The 7,151-nt window shown below is 41.0% G+C and overlaps 1 long non-coding RNA gene across 1 annotated transcript; it reads right to left on the reverse strand.

Annotated features, from left to right (window-relative positions):
* Window positions 1–1,031: 1,031 nt before the first annotated feature.
* LOC125930184 (uncharacterized) lies at window positions 1,032–4,577 on the reverse strand. The gene is made up of 3 exons (XR_007460104.1): window positions 4,356–4,577; window positions 3,139–3,258; window positions 1,032–1,589 (listed from the first exon to the last, which is right to left on the reverse strand). It is a non-coding gene; the product is annotated as an uncharacterized LOC125930184 (long non-coding RNA).
* Window positions 4,578–7,151: the final 2,574 nt, after the last annotated feature.

Raw genomic sequence — 7,151 nt, forward strand, 5'->3', positions numbered from 1 at the left:
GTTTGTTTGCTTACTTACAAATAGGCTGTTCGTATTTTCTGTCTCTTCTGAAACTTTTAGTGCGATGACCTTAACACCAGTGATTAAAAATAACCATACTGATAAATTTACTTGAGGAACCATTAACATATCAAAGTTTAAAGATAAATATAGCAGAGGGGCGCCTGGGTGGCGCAGTCGGTTAAGCGTCCGACTTCAGCCAGGTCACGATCTCGCGGTCCGTGAGTTCGAGCCCCGCGTCAGGCTCTGGGCTGATGGCTCGGAGCCTGGAGCCTGTTTCCGATTCTGTGTCACCCTCTCTCTCTGCCCCTCCCCCGTTCATGCTCTGTCTCTCTCTGTCCCAAAAATAAATAAAAAACGTTGAAAAAAAATTAAAAAAAAAAAAAGATAAATATAGCAGAATCTTGAATTCTGTGATATCTCCAAATGCATCTTTAATGTTTAAATTTTTTTTCAATGTTCATTTATTTTTGAGATAGAGAGTGAGAGAGAGAGAGAGAGAGCACGAGTGGGGGGAGGGGCAGAGAGAGAGAGGGAGACACAGAATCTGAAGCAGTCCAGGCTCTAAGCTGTCAGCACAGAGCTCGACATGGGGCTCGAACCCATGAACTGTGAGATCATGACCTGAACGGAAGTTGGAGGCTTAACTGACTGAGCAACCCAGGTGCCCCTTGAATGTTTATTTTTGAGACTGTGTGGTGGGGGAGGGGCAGAGAGAGAGAGAGGGAGACACAGAATCTGAAACAGGCTCCAGGCTCCCAGCTGTTAACACACAACCCAATGCGGGGCTCGAACTCTCAAACCGCGAGATCGTGACCTGAGCTGAGGTCGGACACTTAACCGACTGAGTCACCTAGGTGCCCCACTTTAAAAATGCATTTCATGGGGCGTCTAGGTGGCTCCGTCAGTTAAGCGTCTGACTTTGGCTCAGGTCACGATCTCGCGGTTCCTGAGTTCGAGCCCTGTGTCGAGCCCCTGCGTCAGGCTCTGTGCAGACAGCTCAGAGCCTGGAGTCTGCATTGGAGTTTGTGTCTCCCTCTCTCTCTGCCCCTTCCCTGTTCATGCTCTATCCCTCTCTGTCTCAAAAATAAAGCATTAAAAAATTTCTTTAAATGCATTTTATTATAGTCTCCTACATATATTTTTGCATAGTCTATATATGCAAACACATTCTCCTCTTATGAGTACTTAAAATGAATCATTCCATTATTCTGTTGAGAAGTAATGGTAAATAAAAAATATTTGCATTCTAGAAGGAATTCTTCAACCTCTTCTTAACACACACACTCATGTACATAAACACATATGCACGCTCATATACACACATGTACAAATACGAACAACACATAAACACAAGTTTCACCTTAAATATCTTGACTGTGCTCAGAGGTATAACCTTCCCACTACTTTCAAAAGCATTTGGAACTCACCTAGAGGAGACATTGAACTCCGGTCAGCCAAGTAGTACTGAAGAAAAAATTCTGTGCTGTGGCCAGTAAATTGCAGAATGTTCTCAAAGCTCCTAGGGTCAGTAAGTTCCAGCTTTGTGTCTGCCACCAACATACCCCCGTTGTCTGAAGAAAATCTCTCTGAAAGTCAACAATTACATTGAGTCGTGGTGAGGAAACATGCCTGAAATACATGATCATGATGATGCCTGGAGGACACGTCTACAAATATCAACCTTCATGATGGGTACCCCAAGATCACCAAGCAGATTATTTTGTTTTTCTTGGGATCCTCACCATTCTGTTTATTAGTGAACAAGTAGAAGAGGTCATTTATAGTCCCGATATTAAATGGCTGAAGAAAACCATTTTATTTTTTCTCAACCCTCCCCATTGGGTAACATATCTTACACAGAAATAACAATCTGAACAACTCTGCATTCAAGCAGAAAAGACAACCATAAAGAATACAGTTAAGACTAAAACAGGAGCAATATGAATATGACATCCATGTGAGAAAAAAAAAACACGTATGCCTAAGCTCTCTCGAAATAACAATAAATATTTAACAGAAATGCTTTTCTTTTTTCCAGGTTCTTTGTATTTTTTTTCTTCATCTATTTTTAGTATTTTTGCTCTAGTTTTTACTAATGCTGCTGTAAAAGTAAATTTTATAAATGTTCTGCGCGGCAAACACAAAAATTACTGTTTCCTTAGACCTCATCTTTAATTTTGTTGTAATTGACATTGCTGTTGCAGAAAGCCAAAAGACATTTAAAACAACAACAACAGCTGACAATGACACATGCTTTCACTATCCAAACAAAACAAACGTAGCCAAAATATGGATAAAGGGCAAAAACACGGCTTTAAATGAAAAAAAAAAAATCTGCGTACATGATGGCTTCCCAATGTAAATATTTCCAAACAACATGGCATCTATTTCCTCTGTGTTCTCGAGGGCTTTCCCGCTGCTGTTCACAGTGCGGTGGACAGACGCGGGCCCTTGGTCACTTGGAGAAGAGCTCAGGGCATATCAATGTGCTGTTTGAAACAGGCCCTGTGGGGACACGAGCAGGCCCTTGTCACGATTAAGTATGGGACGTAAACCAAGAAGTGAAAGGCTGTTAAGCCGTTGTTAGAAAAGCCGTTCCATATGATGGAAAAGGGAGTTAAACCAATACTCAGTATACACACATCTGTTAGGAAGCACATTTGAACAGACAAACACGATTCCTTGGCCATGTACAGGTGAGATAGTTCACGTAACTGAAAAATTAGGATGATAGCTTATGTTACCTATAACAATTGCTAAAAATTCCATTATGGTCAAGGAACCTGGTATCCTTGTTTCCCCTTTGCTTTTTATTGAAGAGTAAGGAATACAACGTTCGTTAGAAACACACAAGAGTGTAGAGTCCCAGTGTTTTTGAAAATCTTACATTAAAAGACAGTTATTTAAGTGTATGTGAAATTGAGAGCCTCTTTAACGATAATCTCCTTTATATACATATTGGATGAAAGATATCTATAGTGTTGCTATAAATTATACATATTTAAACAAGCCTGCATAATTATATTATACATTTTATTTATAAAAGAAAACGTGTTTAAAGACATGGTTGTAGGAATTTAATGGAAAGTGATGCACAAGAATGCAAGGAATACCAGTGGAAAATACTCAACATACCAGAGGAGTGTTGGCTTAGATGTTGCTGATGCGCGTATGCAGAAACATTCCAGCTTCCAAAATCAGCACGGAGGAAATCACACGTGGTGTCCTTGGATGTGTTTTTGCCAAGCTGTATTCCTAAATAAAGCATTGTAGCAGTTGGAGAATTCAACAATAATTTTTTTTTCATTATAATTCACCACATTTAGAACACATTTGTGAACATTTTGGAAGCCAGACACTACCGTACTCCTGGGCACTCTTTAAGAAAGAATACCAACTGGTACAAAGCCCTCCCTTGAAAAAGTACTAATTGTAACACGAGTTAGTGTGAGCTCTGGCTCTCCCCTTGAAAACTTTCACTTCACTTTCTCCATCTACCAGATGAAAAGTGCTCCAGAGCATTCCTTCTGTCCTCTGCTTTCCATCTCTTAAATAGCGAACGTATTGGAAAGAGATTCCAGAGTCGTTCCGGATTCTAGAAATACTCGGTGGGCTAGGTGTGTAGGGAAGCTTTCCTTTTTTGTGTGTGATTTCCCCAAATAACTGACTTGGAGACATTGATCTGGAATTCCTTTCCTCCTTCCAAATGAGGGGAAGCAGGTCAAAACTCATACAAACTAATTAATGCCAAATGATGTCCTCAAACTACATAGGCCAGGAGGTACCATGGTAAATGGATTGTGAGAAATTACTGTCCTCGCCAGTGAGGTAGGGCCAACTCCAGCCGGAGGAAAACATTTCCTTCAGATATTTTCACACTCAAGCTTATAGGAAACTTAGATTATTTGGTTCTCAGGGTTGATCGAATGTCATTTGCTGCCTATTCTCACCTCCATCTAAAAGCAGGAATTCTTGTGGCCTCCACCATGGTCATAGACACTTCACGTTATGCAATGGACAGTTCCTTAAGGCTCCATACTCCGCTCTCTCTCATCTCATTATTCTTTCCTGACACCAGCCCATCCACAGCTTCAGCTTTGGTTATCATCTTATATCTGATGAGATATATCATCTCCATCCCACTCTTCTCCACCATCTACGTCAGAACCCATCTTGGATACCACAAACGTACCTCAAACTCACCACGTCCAAGCTCACATTCATGATTTCACCGACTCTGGCCCCATTCTGCTGTCTCTTAGCCCATCCTCTACTGCACAGACAAAACGGACACCACGCTCTGTCATCCTTGACTTTCACCCCAATCGCCCTTCAAGTCCTCCCAGTTTTACCTCCTAAGTATCAAATGTGTCAGATCTGCCCGTCAACTTCTCCCATTGTCACTGGTGCCACCACGATCTCACTGATTTTGCCACATCCAGTCTGATCCCGTCCCATCTGGCTGGTACCTGCGGGCAGAGCCAGCCTTTCAGAAGACAAATCATATCATATCACTCCTCTACTTAAAACTTGTTAGTGAGTTCTTCTGACCGCGTCCACATGTCTTTATCTGACCCACAGGCCCTTAATGGACTAAGCCCCTCCCCCCTCTCCAACCTCGCCTTCCAGCACACTCCCCGGTGATTTCATTGCTCTTGCATCACTGCCAAAAGCCACCCCCCCCCCCCCCCCCCCCCCATCATGTCCTCTCCTGCCAAAAGATTTTAGCACATGAGCTTCACACAACTTTGCCTGGAAAGCCCCCCTGACCCTTTGCTACCTGGTTAGCTCCTAATAATCCTTTAAATCTCAAGTCAAATATGACGCTTGCAGAAATGTCTCCCCTGACTTGTCAGACGACATCAATTCCTCCAGTGTAACTCCCATAAGGTTTTTCACGATCGCAACCTTACTTGGGGTTGTAGGATTATTTGAATAAATTCTGGTCTCTGTTTGTAGACTGTAAACTTTGCAAGTACAAAGACCACATTTGGATTTGTCTATCTGAGGCAGTGCCTGATACATAGTCACTGTTCCCTCTCTGCAACATTTTTTTTCTCCACTCACTAGTCATACGACCTTGCGAAAATCATGTAGTTGTTTCAGATATAGGTCACCTATATTTACATGTATACAATATCGTGATAAATTACATATATTTATATAAGGAATATTTAGAAGATTGGAAATAACCACGTAGTTCCTAGCAGCATGCTCAACAAAGAAGGGTACTCAATAAAAGATGTGTTTATAACACTTCTTATAGTGGAAGTCTGTGGTACAGACAAAAGATGCCATAGCCTCTCAGACTGCACTTTGATGAGCCCTGAGTGTCCCATCAAGCCAGTCGGTGCTTTACTAGGACAAACGGGACCTTTGGACCCTCGGGCTCTCATCTCCCAAATAGAGAATGACTGAAACACCCGAAGTGCAATTATTCTGTCCTTCTGAGACATGGCTCAAATTCTTTAGTTTCTTTTTGCTACATATTGCAGTAATAAGATTATTGGTATCTTACATGGATCTGGTTCATTTTACATGCCAGGCATTTTATTACTTAGATGTGGCTAGAATCATAGGAGGAGTTATTATTATATTCATATTTTAAATAAGGAACCAGAGAGGCTCCATGAAACCAAGTAATTACCCAAGGCCATAGCTGGTATTGGTACAACCAGGCTCAAATCTCAAAAGTGGTTTATCGAAAGCAGGAAGCCTATAGAAGCAGCCTGACCTGGTTTCCTGGGTCCAGGCCTGGTTTACACTGGCTGCCTGATTCATTCATTATGCATTCTTCCCCCCCTTCCTGCAAGAATGTTAGCTTGGATAATATGGTATATGGTTAACCCTTTATTTTGGGGACTGGAGGGGGAACCAGGCCAGCTAGCAGTTGAAGAATGGTTTTCTGGTCCCCATTCTGTCATTTCTTAGCTGTAAAATCTCAGGAAGTCTCATTTGTTTGCTTTAGCCAGAATATAGTGTTACCCTAAGCACTTTCCAGATTAAACAAATTACTGTCAGAAATATTTTACAGATTAGAATTGATGCTTAAAGGTTGATATCCGTAGTCTGTAGATGCTTTAGGCAGCTGCCTGGAACTCATCTGATCTGAGGATTTGAGATTGATCTGTGTGTATCTGCGTTTAGAGTGGACACACCACGAGGTGAGCCTTTCTGAGAATTGATGCTGTGGAGAATCTTTAATTCATGTAGTAAGTTGGAAGATACGTTGAGACAGTTAAGTGGAATGGTTCCTAGAGCAAATTCATTCATCTCTTTTCTGCCTAAAAGTATGATAGAGGCCACATCTAAATAATATCTAAAGAAGTATGAGTATCTCAAGTACACAAACAGAAGAGGATGAGAAATGAAAGGTAAACTCAGTTTGCACTAGAAGCAAGGAAAAGCAGGGCGATGCACCATCTGCTATTTCCACCAAGGCTTAATTTCACCCTCTTGGTTATACCTAGCTATGAGAGGTGAGATAAGCTTTATATATCTGCTTTCAGGAACTTTGTATGTCAGTACTAAACATCAGAAATATAGATAAATCATACAGGAAAGAAAAAGAGAAAAATATATATAGTTATTCTTATATATAATAATCATATAAATGGGAATGTTTACTGGATCCCATCAGGACCAACATGTGCGGGATGGGGCTGAGGGGCAGGAGCTGGGTCATGGGTCTCTTCCCTTTTTGGGCTTGCTGGGGGATGAAAATAGCGAGCCCTCCACTCCCCAGGGACTGCAGCAGTGACACAGCTGGGGAACATGGGGACAGGTGGAGGGCTCTCGGGAAAGAAAGAGGTACCTTCTTGCCAGGGCCCTGGTTTTTAACTTTACTCTTTTGTAGAAGGATTCTGAAAGAAAACCAATAAAATGCACTTAAGCCAAAAACAACACTATAATATATATATACACACACACACAAACTATATATATTATTATACATATAATAATATATAATATATAATAATATATAATAAATATATATAATATATATATAGTTCCCTTCCAGGAAAGTAAATAATACATAACATATAATAAATATAAATACATATAATATATACTTATATATTCCTGTATTGACACCCCACCAATATTGTGTTCCACAGTGATGCTCTTAGGAGTCTGAAGGTTTTGAT

The sequence above is a fragment of the Panthera uncia genome, chromosome A2 (genome assembly GCF_023721935.1).
Source record: "Panthera uncia isolate 11264 chromosome A2, Puncia_PCG_1.0, whole genome shotgun sequence".
Lineage (NCBI taxonomy): Eukaryota > Metazoa > Chordata > Mammalia > Carnivora > Felidae > Panthera > Panthera uncia.